This window comes from Bubalus bubalis, chromosome 1, assembly GCF_019923935.1.
Source record: "Bubalus bubalis isolate 160015118507 breed Murrah chromosome 1, NDDB_SH_1, whole genome shotgun sequence".
Taxonomy (NCBI): Eukaryota; Metazoa; Chordata; class Mammalia; order Artiodactyla; family Bovidae; genus Bubalus; species Bubalus bubalis.
The window spans coordinates 169,735,664-169,755,572 of record NC_059157.1 but is presented as its reverse complement, the minus strand read 5'-3'; the positions used below and the strand labels follow the sequence as shown (position 1 = coordinate 169,755,572).

Sequence of the window (19,909 nt, the reverse complement as noted above, 5' to 3'; positions counted from 1 at the left end):
TGCTGCTGCTGCTGCTGCTAAGTCGCTTCAGTCGTGTCCGACTCTGTGCAACCCCATAGACGGCAGCCCACCAGGCTCCCCCGTCCCTGGGATTCTCCAGGCAAGAACACTGGAGTGGGTTGCCATTTCCTTCTCCAATGCATGAAAGTGAAAAGTGAAAGTGAAGTCGCTCAGTCGTGTCTACCTCTTAGTGACCCCATGGACCTCAGCCTACCAGGCTCCTCTGTCCATGGGATTGTCCAGGCAAGAGTACTGGAGTGGGTTGGCATTGCCTTCTCCGAGATGCTGAGGCATCGTTTTCGAAATATTACCTTGCTGAAAGATGTATAAAACCAGAATTGCTGCCAATGGCAACTCTAGCCAAAAAGGAAATCCATTGTTACTAAGCTTCACTAAATAACCTTACCTGCAGCAATCACTAGAACTTCTGCTTGGGAAGAGGGCCTCCTTTTATTTTTTATGAGTAAAAATTACACTGAAAAAATATTTTTATTGGAGTATAGTTGCTTTACAAAGTTGTGTTAGTTTCTACTGTACGGTAAAGTGAATCAGCTATATGTATACATATATCCCCTCTACTTTGGATTTCCTTCCCATTTAGGTCACCTCAGAGATTGGAGTAGAGTTCCTTGGGCTATATCATAGGTTCTCAGTAGTTATCTATTTTATACATGCTATCGATAGTATATATATATGTCAGTTTTAATCTCCCAGTTCATCCCACCCTCCCCTCCTTCCTCCTTTGTATCATATATTTGTTCCCTGTGTCTATGTCTCTATTTCTGTTTGCAAATAAGATCATCTATACCATATTTCAAAAATATAGACCACTTCACAAATTTGCATGTCATCCTTGCACAGGGGTCATGCTAATCTCTGTATCATTCCAATTTTAGTAGATGTGCTACCAAAGCAAGCACGAAGTTGCACTTTTTGGGGCTTGCTTGGTCGCTTAGTGGTAAAGAATCCACTTGTCAATGCAGAAAACATGGGTTCGATCCCTTGTCTGGGAAGATGCCACATGCCACAGAGCAACTAAACCATTGCACCCCAACTACTGGGCCTGTGCTCTAGAGCCCGGGAGCCCTCAACTGCTGAAGACCATGTGCCTCGAGCCTATGCTCTACAACAAGAGAAGCCGCGCGGTGAGAAGCCTGTGCACCACAGCTAGAGAGTAGCCCTCACTTGCTGCAACTAGAGAAAAGCCTGTGCAGCGACAAAGACCCTGCACAGCCAAAAATAAATGAATAGCTTATTTTTTTTTAAGTTACACTTTCTGATTAGAAAAGAAAGCACAGCAATTTGTGTTATCTGAGTAGCATCTTTCTGCTTCCTGCCCATTTTTTTTTCTTCTCCCATGTAGACTAGACAAAAGAGAGACTCTGGGGTCCTGATCTGTGGGAAATGATTCAGCAGCAGATCTTGAATGAGAAAAAGCACAAATATTGTTCTTTGACCTTAAATACTCATGAACAGTGATTACAAGACCCTTCAAGAGACATACAGATGGCTAACAAACACATGAAAAGATGCTCAACATCACTCATTATCAGAGAAATGCAAATCAAAACCACTATGAGGTACCATTTCACACCAGTCAGAATGGCTGCGATCCAAAAGTCTACAAGCAATAAATGCTGGAGAGGGTGTGGAGAAAAGGGAACCCTCTTACACTGTTAGTGGGAATGCAAACTAGTACAGCCCCTATGGAGAACAGTGTGGAGATTCCTTAAAAAACTGGAAATAGAACTGCCTTATGATCCAGCAATCCCACTGCTGGGCATACACACTGAGGAAACCAGAAGGGAAAGAGACACGTGTACCCCAATGTTCATCGCAGCACTGTTTATAATAGCCAGGACATGGAAGCAACCTAGATGTCTATCAGCAGATGAATGGATAAGAAAGCAGTGGTACATATACACAATGGAGTATTACTCAGCCATTAAAAAGAATACATTTGAATCAGTTCTAATGAGGTGGATGAAACTGGAGCCTATTATACAGAGTGAAGTAAGCCAGAAAGAAAAACACCAATACAGTATACTAACACATATATATGGAATTTAGAAAGATGGTAACAATAACCCTGTGTACGAGACAGCAAAAGAGACACTGATGTATAGAACAGTCTTATGGACTCTGTTGGAGAGGGAGAGGGTGGGAAGATTTGGGAGAATGGCATTGAAACATGTATAATATCATGTATGAAACGAGTTGCCAGTCCAGGTTCGATGCACGATACTGGATGCTTGGGGATAGTGCACTGGGACGACCCAGAAGGATGGTATGGGGAGGGAGGAGGGAGGAGGATTCAGGATGGGGAACACATGTATACCTGTGGCAGATTCATTTTGATATTTGGCAAAACTAATACAATTTGTAAAGTTTAAAAATAAAATAAAATTTAAAATAATTTAAAAAATAAAATAAAAAATTAAAATTGAAAAAAAAAAAAAAAAGACCCTTCAAGAATATCAGCACTAAGCTGTTCTGAAGTCTAACTCCAGAAACTTTCTTCTCTACCATGTGCTTCTCTTATTGTTGTCTTATTATTACCCAAGGAGGGGAGAGAAAAGTTGCTTTTAAAAAATTGAGATTAAAAAAAAAAAAGGTTTATTTTTTAATTTTATTTTTTATGTAAATATGCAATTTAGAGTCTTCAAATGGTTGACTTTATCATTCAGGTTTCTTTGTATAACTGCTGAAAACTCAAAACTAAACATCAAGCTGAAACTACATGTGATTCACTTTATTTCTTTTAGTGACAGCTTCCTGTGGTGGTTAAGAAGTGGGGTAGGTTTATATTTTAATTCTGCAATTCAACTTCCTGTGTGACCCTGAGAAAGTTGTGTGAACTCTCTGTGCCTCAGTTTCCTCATCTGTAAAACAGACATGATAAGGACATCTACTTCATAGGGAATTATGCATTCGATGAGCTGTACTTTCCAAATGGTTAAGAAGGGTGCCTGAAACACAGGAAGTGTTGTGTGAGTGTTCGTAAAATATATAAATGTTCCCATAGGATTGGATGGTGTATGTGAACCCCTTCTATCATACACTCTTTGGTAGTGTTGACAAAAATTAATCAGTTGATCTAAGAAAGAAGTAGAAAATTTTATTGGAGTCAAATTGAGGATTATAACCTAAGAATAGCATCTCAGAAAGCTCTGAGAACTGTTCTGCACATTTATTTAACTTTTTAGAGACAGAGGGTTGTACCTTAAATGACAGCTTGCACAATCTAGATACAATATCAAAAAGGAATGTTATCTTTTAAGGAGTTGTCTTGTTGATGCTAGGAGAAAAATGCCAGAAGAATGCTTTGTATGGTTGAACCAGTATTTCCGCTGATGGGGGTTGTTTGGCAGATATGTAATGCTGATATGCAAGGCACAGTAGAGGGGAGAGAGGAAACCAAAAGGCAGAGAAAAAATTTTAATGCTTATTTTTTTGTCTTGTCGTGAAATACAAATTGTATTTCACAGTTGGAAAAAGAACAGTGATACAGGTAGCCTTTTTTAACTTTTTGAAGCACTGTCAAGTATATTTTCTAGATTGATCTTTACTACAATACTGGGAGGAAAGGGAACAATAGATAAAAATATTAACATCTGAGTGACTTGCCCACAGATGATTAACAGTGTGGAGAAGGGCACCTAGAGTCTTTTGACTTTCCAAAGACATCTGCATTCTTAAAAAATTGGACTGCATGATTAGAAATCAATATGTGTTTAAGTCAAAATTATTTTATTGATAAAATGACAAGCTTTAGCCTGTTTGTTTTTAAAATGCCTACAAAGGTATTTTAAAAAAATTATTGTGTCCAACTTTATCTAAAAAATACAAAGTCTGAGTTGTCATTATTGATTAATTTTGACCTAGTCAGTAAGAATGTTAATGTTTATAGAGAGCAGATGGGTGGTTGCCAAGATGGGAGCAGGGTGGGAGAGAGATGGATTGGGAGTTTAACAGATACATATATATACTGAATCAGTTTGCTGTACAAAAGAAATTAGCATCACATTGTAAACCAACTATATTTCAATCAAAAAGAATATTAATGTTTAATTAGTTAAATAGCCTTGTGCCATGACTAGAGCTTTTCAGTAATTGCCAAGTTCTTCTGTAAATATCGGGAGTCTGCCTGCAATGTGGGAGACTCAGGTTTGATCCCTGGGTCAGGAAGATCCCCTGGAGAAAGAAATGACAACCCACTCCAGTACTCGTGCCTGGAAAATTCCATGGACTGAGGAGCCTGGCAGGCTAAAGTCCATGGGGTCGCAAAGGGTCAGGCATGACTGAGCAACTTCACTTCTTCTGATAATTCTGGATCTTTTAGACCATCTGTCTCCCACCACCCTATCCGAGGGATATATTAGAATTAAAGTAAGATTTTGGCCAAATTCTATGAATCAAGCCATTACTTATTAACAAACGGATGTCATAGAACCTATTCTTGAATCTTAATTAAATACCCTACTCCCACTCATCAGACACTTGATTAATGAGATACTAGGTTTTATCCCCAGGCTCTGCCATGGATGGGAAAGGGTGTGTTATAGTTGCTCGGTTGTGTCTGACTCTTTTTGGCCCTACCGGGTGGAGCCTGCCAGGCTCCTCTATCCATGTGATTTTCTAGGTAAGAATACTGGAGCGGGTTGCCATTTCCTTCTCCAGGGGATCTTCCTGACTCAGGGATCAAACCCTGGTCTCCAGCTTTACAAGCAGACTCTTTATCATCTGAGCCACCAGGGAAGTCCAAAATGTCTATGGGATGACTTCCCTGGTGGTCCACTTGCTAGGAATCTGCCTGCCAATGCAGGGGAAATAGGTTCAATCCCTGGTTTGGGAAGTTCATGCTGAGGGGCAACTAAGCCGATGGGAGGAAAGAGTATCAAAGGCTTTTGAAACTAAGGCATGTGCTATTTATAAAAAATTTGCATGCAGGAAGAACAAGGGAGCATCTATCAGTCAGAAGTCAGATACTTCAATTCTTAGGAAATAAAAGTGACTCAAGTATATATTTTGAAAATGAGAATATTAACAGTAAATTAGATCAAATGTGAATTTTTAAAAAATAAAATATACATTTGAAACAAGGATGCTGTGCTTAGTCACTCAATTGTATCCAAGTCTTTGCAACTCCATGGACTGTATCCCACCAAGCTCCTATGTCCATGGGGATTCTCCAGGCAAGAATACTGAGGGGGTTGCCTTCCTCAGGGGATCTTCCCAACCCAGGCGATCTCCCTCCTCTAGGGGATCTTCCCAACCCTGGGATGGAAGCCAGGTCTTCCACATTGCAGGCCTATTCTTTACCGTCTGAGCCACCAGGGAAGCCCTGAAACAAGGGAGACATAAATGAAGTAAATACAGATCTGAAGAGAAATTCAGATATCCACCAAAAAGAATGAGAGTCAAGTTATTACTTTGGAAGAGCAAAGAGCATTGTGATATTTAAGGGTTCATGAAATTGCTTCCAGAGAGAAAAAAATAAGGATTTTAAAAGTGAATTGAAATTTAAAATTTTATAACATTTGTTATAAATTTCTGTTGATTATAGAGGTTCTGATTTTTGTCATCATTTTCTCTCTTCTCTAGATATAAAAATCCACATATTTATACCTACATTTTATTACTATTTATTTTATTTATTATTTTATTTCTTTGGCTGTGCCAGACCTTAGTTGTGGCATGTTGGATCTTTGATACTTATTGAGGTATGCAGGATCTTTAGTTGCAGCATGTGGGATCTAGTTCCTTGACCAGGGATCAAACTTGGGCCCCCTACATTGAGAGTGTAGGGTCTTAGCCACTGGATCACCAGGGAAGTCCCTGTAACTACTTTTTTTTTTTTTTTTAAATTTTAATTAACTCTGTTAACTCTGCCTTTTTAAGCACTGTCATTATTCACTGTAAGAGATATTTGGGAAAGGTGAACCTGTGAGCAGTGGGTTAAAAGGAAAATGTCTTATACAGAGCAGCAAAAGTGAGATAAAGAAGGAATGAATGGCTTTTAAAATTTATAGGGCAGCAACATGAACGACCTCGTCTCCGAGTACCAGCAGTACCAGGATGCCACCGCAGAAGAGGAAGAGGATTTCGGTGAGGAGGCCGAAGAGGAGGCCTAAGGCCAAGTCCCTATCACCTTAGGCTTCTCAATCCCCTCAGCCTTCTTCCTCAATGACCCCTTTCCTCTCCCTCAGAATTTGCATTTTCTGCATCTATCTTGTTTTTCTTTTTTGGGGGGGATTCTAGAACAGTGCCTGGCACATAATAGGCGCTCAATAAATATTTGTTGTTTGTTGAATGTCTCTTCTCTCTTTCCACTCTTGGGGAGCCTAGATTTTCTGCATTCTGGGTAACCCTGTCATTTTCCTTCTGGTGCCCACTCCTCCCATCTGTCCAGTTAACATTTCCCTCTCTGTTTTCAAGATAGCTCTCCAAGAGGCTGGGTTTCCTCAAATCTCATTTAGAACCTTGTGCTGAAAACCTGGATTGGTGACTGCCATCCTAGGCCAGTGTGCTGGCCCAGGGGAAGGAAACTGAGCAAGTAGAAGTTCCTACCAGAAAGGGTTGGATTTGGAGAGGGGCATCCAGGGTACTGAAGTCCTAGGTGCCAGGTATCTCCCCGCTCCTCTCAGCTTGTGCAGAGGTGTTGACAGTATTATCTTCATTTTTAGTCTCCTTCCAAGCTCTGTCCTGAGCTATTACCTTTGCAAGTTTCTGGCCCCTACCCTACCAAGTGGGAATCCCTTCCTCTTCCACTTTATCTCCTTCATAATAACGTTGAATTCCCCTCCTTTCTCCTGTTTGAGAAAGGGGGTCAAGAGAAGCAAGAGATAGCCTTGGTCTCTAAGTCTCCAGAAAGCCCTCCCCACCGCATCTTTTCTTATAAAAAAAAAATAAATAGCAGCCCCTTCTGTACCTACATGGAAAGGTATGTGCTGCCACCTAAACGTCATTCCCCAGACAGGGGACAGAACACCTTCCATCTTTTGGCAAACATCTCATCTCTCCTGCTACTGCTTCCCCACTTCCTGATTTTGTCCTATTCTACACTTCAGATTTCTATTGTGTTGAACTTGCTGCTTTTTTTCATATTGAAAAGATGACATTGCCCCAAGAGCCAAAAATAAATGGGAACTGAAAAGAAAAAAAAAAAAAAAAAAAAAAAAAAAAAAAAATTTATAGGGCAGTCCTAAGGTTGCTTGTCCTGTGTCTCCATGCAGGTCTTTCAGGCTTCCTTGTACCGTGATATTGCTCAAGGAGCTCCAGAGAAAGGGTCAATATAAAGAGATTTATTTTAAGGACTTGGCTCAAACAATTATGGAGGCTGACAAGTTCCACAATCTAGGAAAATCAATGGTGTGGTTCCAGTTTGACTCCAAAGGTCTGACAACCAGGATCAATAGTGTAACTTCTAGTCCAAGTCAGGACTTGAAAACCAGAGGGCCCAATGGTGTAAATCCCAGTGTGAAGACAGGAGAAGACCAATGTCTGCTCAAGCAATTAGAGAGAGAAAATTCCCCCTTCCTCACCTTTCTGTTCTATTCAGGTCCTCCACCAATCGGATGATGCCTACCAGCACGGAGGAAGAGCATCTCCTTAACTCAGTTCACCATTTCAAATGTTAATCTCTTCTAGAAATACCTCCTCCGCCTCTCCCCGCATATCCAGAAGTAACGTTTAAACCAGGTACCTGGGTACCCTGGAGACCAGTCCCAGGTGGTCTTTTCGGGAATACTCTGAGTCCCACTTTTATTTGTTTATTTATTTTTTTGGCTGCACCAGGTCTTAGTAGCAGCACGTGGGATTTAGTTCCCTAACCAGGGATCCAACTCAGGCCCCCTGCATTGGGAACACAGAGTCTTAGCCACTGGACCACCAATTAAATTCTCCCACTTATGACTTCTATGTCAATTATCCTCTATCTTCAAGAGGGTGGTGATCCTTTAGCCGGTTCCCCTGAATTCCATTTCTTTCTATTGCCTGATTCTTCTGTTTAACCATAGAACTCTGCAGTTCCCACCCAAGTCAATCTCCTCACTTGGGGATCCTGAGAAATTTAGTCTTGGAACCTGGTGAAATTTTGTGTTCTTTTATATTCTTCAGATCATATACGTCTTAAAAATATTTAAGATGGTTTTAGTTGGATGTGTACCTTTTCTGTGGCTTTCTCTATACCCAGGTTATACATTATTAAGTCTTTCTATTGGTGTTTTCCATGAATCAGAAAATGCCTTTTAACTGATGTTTTTACATTTATTTGCTTCTGTATTCTTCATTGACAGACGATTCAGTAAGACCATCTTGATTGAGTACAAAGCAATAGAAATATTTTTTCAGTCCTTTTTTCTCAGGTTATTTTACATTAGCCTCCCTCACCCCCATGTATTATTATGGGTTTATGGCTCTACAGATTTTAAGTATGAGTCAATTTCAGCCAGTTTTCTCCTTTTGGTGCTCAGATAATCACAGCTTTGGGCAATGAGAGCCCCATTATAATTGGTGTAATTTTGGTACAACCTCATAAGCTTGCTTACTTTTTGTCCAATAAGATGCTTTTCACTTGCATTGTGATTTCTAAGAAATCTGGGAAAAGCAGTATTGGTGGTCATAGAACCTGGTGCTAGGATACATTTCCGAAGTGACATTGCAGAATTAGGAAAGATTTAAGGGAGGGGGTTGTTTTTTAAATTTTGTAAAGAAATGAAGCAGTCTTGCCTAATGGGCATATTTCCCATGAGAAATTTCCAATCCCATTCTATCAACAGAGTATTCCTAATTTAATTCTTGATTTAAAAATATTTCCTTCTTTCTTTTATACTACTGTAAAATATATAGTATACTCTACATGTCTTGTAGTAATCTATCAATAGATTCCTAAGACACTCAACATAGTTACCTACTACGTTAACAGTACCATAGTTTCAAGATAAATGTACAACATTAATACACATAGTAAAATTACTAAAATCCAAACATTTCTATGTATTTCCTTTTGTTTTTAAACTGCATTACTCTAAGGATTTGCAGTTAAATTGCTCTGTTCTAGAAATTATACAGCTTTTGTGTAGCTGTATAATTATAATGTGATGGATAATTTAGTTGAACTGTTTCCACTAGCTTTCATTTTGAGGGCCTTGGCATATTATTAGCTGATTATCTAAATTCTTAAAACAGGAGGCTTTTAGCTGCTAGTCTTTCCTTGGAGGCTATTGTCAATTAGGAGAGAGAAAGGTCTGCTCCACTTGAGACAAAATAAAATGCAAATAGCTCAGTTTTCAAAATTCTGTACATTGTCTATAACATCATCATCCCTAATAAAAACATAAAAGTAAAGCATATTTAAAATATTGTCCTGATAGTTCAGTTGAATCTGCCAGCAGTGCAGGAGACCCTGGGTTGATTCCTGGATCAGGCAGATTCACTGGAGAAGGGATAGGCTACCCACTCCAGTATTCTTGGGCTTCCCTTGTAGCTCAGCTGGTAAAGAATCTGCCTGCAATGAGGAATACCTGGTTTGATCCCTAGGCTGAGAAGATCCCCTGGAGAAGGGAAAGGCTACCCACTCCAATATTCTGGCCTAGAGAATTCCAAGGACTGTATAGTCCATTGGATTCCAAAGAGTCAGACATGACTGAGCGACTTTCATTTTCTTTCAGTATTTTTAAATTTCTAGAATATTCTAGAATCATGCATTTTTTTTGTATAATATTTAGTTATGTATATTTTGCATGCATGCTCTGCCCACCAGGCTCCTCTGTTCATGGGATTTTTTTTCAGTCAAGAATACTGGAATGGATTGCCACTTCTTTCTCCAGGGGATCTTCCCAATCCAGGGATTGAACCAATCCAAATCACCTGAATCTCCGCATTGGTAGGTAAGATCTTTACCACTGAGCCCTAGGAAGCTCTTATATATATTTTAAAATTTGCTAAATCATCTCCTAATTTTTAAACATTTAAATTTATTTTGCTTCCTTTTCTGAGCTACAAATTCTTTTTTTTTTTTTAATTTTACAATATAACATCCTAAGGAATCAACGTCTCATGACTTACATTGTTATACCAAGTTTACAATGTACAAATCCAGATCTCCCAGTTTGGATCATATCAACCCAATACCATCAAAGTCTTCCATGTTGTTCCAGGGATATCAAGGCAACACCTCATATATTACAACTCATGTAATTATCAAAGAGTAAAACATGGATATATGGACTTTTCAGGCTTTTACTGGAATAAAAAGTGAAAAATACTTACTTCAGATACATTATTGGTATCCTTAGTTTAGTAACGATTCTAATAAACAAACCTAATAAAATTCTAATAAAATAATTCTAATACAATTCTAATAAAAAATTCTGTTTTATAGAAGCCCTTGGAAAAGCACAGATCAATAATATCTTAGGATTTATAAATTCAGACTTCAAGAATCCAATGAGGAATGTTATAAATCTATCAACAGTATATCCAAATAAAATGCAACTGATTTAAAAAATAATTAGAAAATGTGGAAGATTTTATACTCAAAAAGATTCAAGTGGAAACTTTTCCATGGATTCATATAAATTTCACATTATCTCAGGGTTTTGTTAGAATTTTATTTGTAAAGTATACCCAGGTTTAAAATTATAACATACTTCAATTGCACTTCGTTTCAAATGAAAGAAATGTCATATTTTACATAATATGTTAGCTCTTCAGTTTTAGTGCATAAATTCAAATTCTTGAATGGAAACAAATATGCTATGCCCAAGATTTCTCACTTCATATCTCATAGTAATTGCTCTTGTAGCTAGGGTACAATATAAAATTATATTCCTTGCAATTCATGTACACCAATAGAAATTTTATTTTGATTATTCAATTTTTTAAATAAAATTATGGTTTGAGATTTAAAGATGTCAAAGATTAGTAGGTAGATAGTTAAAAACATAATGCTTATATAAATATAGAATGAGTCAAAGATATATTCAACTCCATTAAAGAGGAAACCAGCAGGGTGGCACCCTGGACCAAATGAATATTCAAAAAAGAATGCTGAAATAAGAACAGTAAATTAGGTGCAGAACAGGACAATAAAGCTTTAATCGTTGGGTGGTATTTTCTGTAGGGTAGACATTATTTACATCTCTATCAGATCAAAATCATTTGCAATTTATCTCTATTCTGCAAGTTGATAGCTAACTTTACAGCATCTGAACTTTAATCAATGGTAGATAGTGAGTCAAACAAAAGAATACTCCCCTAGTTGACTGACTCTTATTGAATAATGTTCCAGTATGACAATGAAAGGGCATACACTCATCCTTTTGCCTTTTTTCCCTATACTGTATATATTTTTCCTAACAGGGGTTTAATAGCAACAGCACCAACAAAACCACCTCAAACTTGCAATGAATGTTTTGGAAATGAAAGTAAGACAAAACTAATACAGTGTTTCAGGTTTAAAAATAAAATAAAATTTAAAAAAAATGCAAAAAAAAAATAAATAAATAAAGTAGAGGGAAGTAATGAGGTCACCTCTTCCCCAATTTTCTAGAACTGAAGTGTTTGCATTTCCAGATTCTAAGCTGACATCCTTCCTCACCTCCTTCCTCTCTTTTTATTTACTTTCAAGGACTGGCCTCAGACTCAGAGTATAAATTATTGGTACTTGTTACTGATCTTTATCAGACCAAAGATAGCTGGTTTTGTTTTGAGTGTAAAGTCGCTCAGTCATGTTCAACTCTTTGCAACCCCATGGACTGTAGCCTACTAGGCTCCTCCGTCCATGTGATTTTCCAGGCAAGAATACTGGAGTGGGTTGCTATTTCCTTCTCCATAGACACTTCTAGTAAACAAAATTATTTAGTATATTTTTAAAATTTCATACACAGATTTTTCAGTGTCATCCTGTCTTTTCTGGTTAAAAAATCAACTCTCATATTTGATGAAATAGTCTACTTTAGATTCAATATGTTTTATACTTTTTAACTGTATTCATTTAAAAATAGACATTTTATATGGTAAATGTATTTGGAGTGCTCCTTTTCAAACAGACAGTTCTTAAGATTCTTAAAGAATTCAGAACACCATTTGTAATTCAGCAACTTTATATGTGTATCTATGCAAACAGGTTTTGTTTTTTTTTAGGATAATATTTTTTAGGAAAATACTTCTCATCCATGGAAGAGAGATTACATTACAACCTAAAGCAGAGTTGCTTAGAATTACACCGGATTGAATTTCAACATCTCCTCACTGCTTCCTGGTAGACTAATAATTTTTCTATCCTACTATTCTTTGCAGTTTAGTCTTACTTAAGGGGAGGGGTTATTTTGATCTACTTTCTACTATTTAAAAATGAGGGAATGGAGAGCAGAGGAATTACTTTCTGAAAAAAAAAAAAAAAAAAAAAAAGAGACTTTTCCTGGGGATCAGTTTCTGTTCCACTTACTATAAATGGAATGACCACCACTGGCCATTATTTCTAAGGTGTGACCTCCTCAGTGTTTAGGAACTTCAATAGTACTGTTTTGAGTATTTAATCTTATACTGAAGTAGTTGTTTCAGAAACTTTCCTGCCATCCTGAGGAAGGAAATCTGGAAGCTTGTAGGGGCTCACTGTGTGGGTGGTTATAAGCCTAGAAACCAAGTATAAAGGTTATTGAGGTTATTGGACACTATTTATCAATGCCAGGAGTTTCACAGGGGTCTGTGTCTCCAGTCATAGTCTGGTGGTGAGACCTGGCCTGTACCCCTCTAAGGCAGGAGGATTAGAACTTTTACTCCTGGGGCCTTTTAACAGAATCATTTATAAGGTTTGTCCCCACATTCTCTCTCTGTACTTAGTAAGGTTTTCAACTTCTCCTGAGCATCTGAGAGGGAGTTAATTAAACTATGTTTTGTGTGTGTGTGTGTGCTTCTTTTTCCCATAGATACCAGACTTTATCTGGTCAGAATGGAATTTTTCTATCAGAAAAATATTTTCTATTTTTTTCTGGGATGATTCAGGTCATGATGATCCTAAAAGTGATCAAGGGAATACCGTGGGTCATCGCTGGTAAACCAAATTATGCAGAATGTAGTCCATTTGGTTGAAAATAACTGAGCAGGGCATGGCTTCACCTTCCTAATTTTAGACAGAGAGTGTCTGTTAAAAGTGGATCTCGGGCTTCCCTGGTGGCTCAGTGGTAAAGAATCCATCTGCCAATGCAGGAGACACAGGTTCGATCCCTGGTTTGGGAAGATAGCACATGCCACCGCGCAGCTAAGCCAGTGTGCCACAACTACTGAGCCTGTGCCCTGGAGCCAGAGAACTGCAACTACCGAATCATCGTGCCACAGCTACTGAAGTCTGTTTACTCTAGAGTGCATGCTCTGCAGCAAGAGAAGACATTGCAGTGCGAAGCCCAAGGACTGCAACTACAGAGTAGACCTCGCTGTCTGCAACTAGGGAAAAGCCAGCACAGCAATGAACACCCAGCACAGCCAAAAATAAAAATAAATAAATGAAATTATCTTTTAAAAAGTGGATCTTGCTTGAGGATGAAAATAGGCTATGTAGAAAAAAAATCATTTATGGAATCTTTGTAGACAATATATTATGTGGTGGGGAGGGATGACAGAGAATGGAACAAGCAAGTGTGGAATCGAGCTCAATGTACCTGAAACAATGAAAGTCTTTGGAGAAGGAAATGGGAATCCACTCCAGTATTCTCGCCTGGAGAATTCCATGGACAGAGGAGCCTGGTGGGCTACAATCCATGGAGTGCAGAGTCAGACATGACTGAGTGACTAACACTTTGGAAGTGAAAACTGCTCAGGGAGAGTTTTCTGGAGATTTTCATAAGACTTTTTCCTATAGCCCATCCACTGTTTTTCAGTGACTGTTCTGTTCCCAAACTATACCAAAATATGGTGAGAAAAATCCAGCATAACATTTGTCACTTTGGAGGATGAAATGATGGGTCAGTCATTTCAGTCAGAGTCCAGAGACTATCATACAATAGTTTTTGACACACCAATTTAAAAGAAATTATTTATTTTGCAAGTTTAGGAGATAACAGTAAAGAAAAGATCAAATACACATTTGAAAAGAAATTCAAATAAGCATTTTAAAAAAAGAAAGGATAATAGAGTCAATAAACATTTGAAATAGAATGGAGTCAATTGGGAGTCCATTCAGAACAAAGGAGTGTTTCCTGTCATGTAATGTATTCAAGGCAGTTATAGCTTAAGGCCTTCCCAGGTGGCTTTCACAGGTGGGTAAAGAATCCACCTTCAAGACTGCGCAGCGAGGAAAATGAATAGACAGCTCGTGTGCACATTTTGTTGTGGTAATAAAAGCATAAAACCCGAAAAAAAAAAAAAAAAAGAATCCACCTTCAGTGTAGAACATGCAGGAGACTGGGGTCCAATCCTTGGTTAGGGAAGATCCCCTGGAGGAGGGCATGACAACCCACTCCAATATTCTTGCCTGGAGAATCCCATGGATAGAAGAACCTGGTGGGCTACAGTCCTTGGGTTAGAAAAGAGTCGGACAAGACTGAAGCAACTGAGCACTCAAGTGCAACTTATGGATATCTTTGTTATTGGGATTACTACCTTGCTTAGAATATAGGACATAATAAAGTTCCATGGGTTAGGAAGGCTTCTTTCATTATCGTCACCCTTTGGCAGTGAGACCTTTGGTGACTTACGTAACCTCTCTGTGCCTCTGTTTCTTCATCTGTGCTACATGGCTCTGCATGTCTTATAGGGTTCAGACACACTGCATGAGTTTACATGTATGAAGCTTAGAACAGTGCCTGACACACAGTAAACGATCAGTAAATCTTAGTTCTTCCTACTTCTAAGGTTCACTCTGACATGGACCCAAGCCGTGTTCTTCTGTTCTAGTGACCCCACATGAACTCTGGAGTGGTCAGGCCACAAGGTCACTGGGGAATTGGGGAGACCCCAGAACCCAATGGGGCAAGGGGCTTAGAGTGTGGGGCTTGCTGACTGTTGTGCTCGTTTCATTCAAGGGTAGTAGAATCTGTATAATCATTTTAGTCCAGGTTAATGGTAGGCTGCAGTCCCTGGGGTCGCTAAGAGTCAGACACGACTGAGCGACTTCACTTTCACTTTTCTCTTTCATGCATTGGAGAAGGAAATGGCAACCCACTCCAGTGTTCTTGCCTGGAGAATCCCAGGGACGGGGGAGCCTATTGGGCTGCCATCTATGGGGGTGGCACAGAATCTGACACGACTGGAGCGACTTAGCAGCAGCAGCAGCAACACTGTTGAACACCATTTTTTTCACACCTGAAATTTATTTTCTAAACATCCTCTATGTTTATTAATAAATATCCTGGTGCAAATTTCAATAATGGCATTTAAAGGACTTAATAGACACCTCTGTCATATAGATTTCTGACTGGAATCTTCTAGTCACTAACAAGCCATCTGGGGATATAGATTAAGGTTAATTTACACATTTTTAACACACTATTTGGGCTTCCCCTGGGGATCAGTGGTAAAGAATTTGCCTTCAATGCAGGAGACGCAGGAGATGTGGGTTCTATCCCTGGAGGAGGCCATGGCAACCCACCCTAGTATTCTTGCCTGGAGAATCCCATGGACAGAGGAGCCTGACAGGCTGGGATACATAGGATCGCAAAGCGTCGGACACGACTGAAGCAAGTGAGCACATACACACACATCATACTATTTATATTTAAAAATCACCACACAGATCACTTGACCTCTCAGTAAGTATGGGAGAAAGTTTAAGACACAGATCAGTCTTGACCCCGAGATTACCTGTTAGATTCCTCTGTCAGTTTAGACTATACTGAAATATTTATAAAGCAGGGCCCACATATAATATTGTTTTCCTCTATTTCTATGCATTGTTGCTGAGGAAGGCTTACTTATCTCTCCTTGCTATTCTTTGGAACTCTGCATTCAAATGGGTGTATCTTTCCTTTTCTCCTTTGCTTTTTGCTTCCCTTCTTTACACAGCTATTTTTAAGGCCTCCTCAGACAGCCATTTTGCTTTTTTGCATTTGTTTTTCTTGGGAATGGTCTTGATTCCTGTCTCCTGTGCAATGTCATGAACTTCCGTCCATAGTTCATCAGGCACTCTGTCTATAAGATCTAGTCTCTTAAATCTATTTCTCACTTCCACTGTGTAGTCATAAGGGATTTAATTTAGGTCATACCTGAATGGTCTAGTGGTTTTCCCTACTTTCTTCAATTTCAGTCTGAATTTGGCAATAAGAAGTTCATGATCTGAGGCACAGTCAGCTCCCAGTCTTGTTTTTGCTGACTGTATAGAGTTTCTCCATCTTTGGCTGCAAAGAATATAATCAGTCTGATTTTGCTGTCGACCATCTGGTGATGTCCATGTGTAGAGTCTTCTCTTGTGTTGTTGGAAGAGGGTGTTTGCTATGACCAGTGTGTTCTCTTGGCAGAACTCTATTAGCCTTTGCCCTGCTTCATTCTGTACTCCAAGGCCAAATTTGCCAGTTACTCCAGGTGTTTCTTGACTTCCTACTTTTGCATTCCAGTCCCCTATAATGAAAAGAGTATCTTTTTTGGGTGTTAGTTCTAGAAGGTCTTGTAGGTCTTCATAGAACTGTTCAACTTCAGCTTCTTCAGCGTTACTGGTTGGGGCATAGACTTGGATTACCGTGATATTGAATGGTTTGCCTTGGAAACGAACAGAGATCATTCTGTCGTTTTTGAGATTGCATCCAAGTACTGCATTTCGGACTCTCTTGTTGACTATGATGGCTACTCCATTTCTTCTAAGGGATTCCTGCCCACAGTCGTAGATATAATAGTCATCTGAGTTAAATTCACCCATTCCAGTCTTTCTTAGTCTGCTGATTTCCTAAAATGTTAATGTTCACTCTTGTCATCTCCTGTTTGACCACTTCCAATTTGCCTTGATTCATGTACCTAACATTCCAGGTTCCTGTGCAATATTGCTCTTTACAGCATCGAACCTTGCTTCTGTCACCAGTCCCATCCACAACTGGGTGTTGTTTTTGCTTTGGCTCCATCCCTTCATTCTTTCTGGAGTTATTTCTCCACTGATCTCCAGTAGCATATTGGGCACCTACCAACCTGGGGAGTTCATCTTTCAGTGTCCTATCTTTTTGCCTTTTCATACTGTTCATAGGGTTCTCAAGGCAAGAATACTGAAGTGGCTCAATAAAGGACAGAAATGGTAGGGACCTAACAGAAGCAGAAGATATTAAGAAGAGATGGCAAGAATACACAGAAGAATTGTACTAAAAAGATCTTCATGACCCAGATAATCACAATGGTGTGATCACTCACCCAGAGCCAAACATCCTGGAATGTGAAGTCAAGTGGACCTTAGGAAGCATCACTACGAACAAAGCTAGTGGAGGTGATGGAATTCCAGTTGAGCTACTTCAAATCCTAAAAGATGATGCTGTGAAAGTGCTGCACTCAAAATGTCAGCAAATTTGGAAAATTCAGCAGTGGCCACACAGGACTGGAAAAGGTCAGTTTTCATTCCAATCCCAAAGAAAGGCAATGCCAAAGAATGCTCAAACTACTGCACAATTGCACTCAACTCACACGCTAGTAAAGTAAATGCTCAAAATTCTCCAAGCCAGGCTTCAGCAATACTTGAACCGTGAACTTCCAGATGTTCAAGATGATTTTAGAAAAGGCAGAGGAACCAGAGATCAAATTGCCAACATCTGCTGGATCATGGAAAAAGCAAGGGAGTTCCAGAAAAACATCTATTTCTGCTTTATTGACTATGCCAAAGCCTTTGACTGTGTGGATCACAAGAAACTGAGGAAAATTCTTCAAGAGATGGGAATACCAGACCACCTGACCTGCCTCTTGATAAACCTGTATGCAAGTCAGGAAGCAACAGTTAGAACTGGACATGAAACAACAGACTGGTTCCAAATAGGAAAAGGAGTACGTCAAGGCTGTATATTGTCATCCTGCTTATTTAACTTAAATGCAGAGTACATCACGAGAAACGCTGAGCTGGAGGAAGCAGAAGCTTGAATCAAGATTGCCAGGAGAGAATATCAATAATCTCAGATATGCGGATGACACCACCGTTATGGCGGAAAGTGAAGAAGAACTAAAGAGCCTCTTGATGAAAGTGGAAGAGGAGAGTGAAAAAGTTGGCTTAAAGCTCAACATTCAGAAAACTAAGATCATGGCATCTGGTCCCATAACTTCATGGCAAATAGATGGGGAAACATTGGAAACAGTGGCTGACTTTATTTTTGGGGGCTCCAAAATCACTGCAGATGGTGATTGCAGTCATGAAATTAAAAGACGCTTACTCCTTGGTAGAAAAGTTATGACCAGCCTAGAGAGCATGTTAAAAAGCAGAGAGAATACTTTGCCAACAAATGTCTGTCTAGTCAAGGCTATGGTTTTTCCAGTGGTCATGTATGCATGTGAGAGTTGGACTATAAAGAAAGCTGAACACTGAAGAATTAATGCTTTTGAACTGTGGTGTTGGAGAAGACTCGAGAGTCCCTTGGACTGCAAGGAGATCCAACCAGTCCATCCTAAAGGAGATAAGTCCTAGGTGTTCATTGGAAGGACTGATGTTGAAGCTGAAACTCCAATACTTTGTCCACCTGATGCGAAGAGCTGACTATTTGAAAAGACCCTGATGGTGAGAAAGATTGAGGGCAGGAGGAGAAGGGGACGACAGAGGATAAAATGGTTGGATGGCAACACTGACTCAATGGACATGGGTTTGGGTGGACTCCTGGAGTTGGTGACGGACAGGGAGGCCTGGAGTGCTGTGGTTCATGGGGTCGCGAAGAGCCGGACATGACTGAGGGACTGAACTGAACTGAACCAAACATATAATATTTTTTATTATTTGTCTCCTTACCAATACAGCTGCATTGATTTAACTTAGACATCAGGTTGGTATCATAAAGTAAAATATTATTACAAAGGATAGTTTATGTGATAGGAAATAAATCACGCAAGCCGTATAAAGAATTTTAAGTCGCCTTTTATCAAAGTTACAGTTTTTCATATTTGTGCAGAGAATTGTCTTAAAGGCAATGATTAGGGAAATATTGCAGAAAATTGTGGTATGATGAATATAGAAGAATTCTTTTTCTGAGAAAAGGGACTTGGGGACTTGAGATGGAAGCTTTGAAAATATAGAAGCATAAATTCACAGAATATATCTTCCTTGTTTAAAATGAATATGCCTTCACTTTTGAAGGAGAAACATAGTGAAAGGTTTTGAAGAAATGGAAGTGAAAAAATAATGATGCAAAAAATAGAGAGTCATAAATCTTAAAAAAGTTGAATGTAATTTTTATTTAAAACACTTTTTATCTTTATAGAAAAAAATTGTGAAATAATACAAAGTTCCAATATGTAGTGCATGCAAGTTTCCCCTATTATGAAAATCTTACATTAGTATGATACATACATTGCAATTAATGTACAAATTTTGATAGATTACTATTAACGACAGTCCATTCTTCATTCAAATTGCTTCAGTTTTTAACCAGAATACTATATTTAGTTCTCATGTCTCCTTTAGACTCCTTGGGCATATGACAACTTCTCATTCCTTCTTTTTGATGACCTTGACACTTTTAAATAGCATAGTTCCGGGATTTTGTAGAATGTCTCTCAGTTTGAATTTTCTGAAGTTTTTCTCATGATTAGACTGGGGCCCTGAGTTTTTAGGAGAAAGACCACCGAGGTAAAGTGACATTCTATCACATCTTATCTAGGGTACATTGTGTCAACATGAACGAACGATCCCTGATGGTGATACTGATCATGATTACCTGGCATAGGTAGTGTTTGTCAGGTGTCATCCCTGTAAAAGTGACTTCTTCCCCCTTCCCATACTGTACTTTGGGAAAAAGTCGTTATG

At 39.0% G+C, this 19,909-nt stretch overlaps 1 non-coding gene across 1 annotated transcript; it reads right to left on the bottom strand.

Annotated features, from left to right (window-relative positions):
* Positions 1-816: 816 nt before the first annotated feature.
* On the bottom strand, positions 817-920 carry LOC112587345. The gene has a single exon (XR_003111840.1). It is a non-coding gene; the product is annotated as a U6 spliceosomal RNA (small nuclear RNA).
* Between the last annotated feature and the right edge of the window lie 18,989 nt (positions 921-19,909).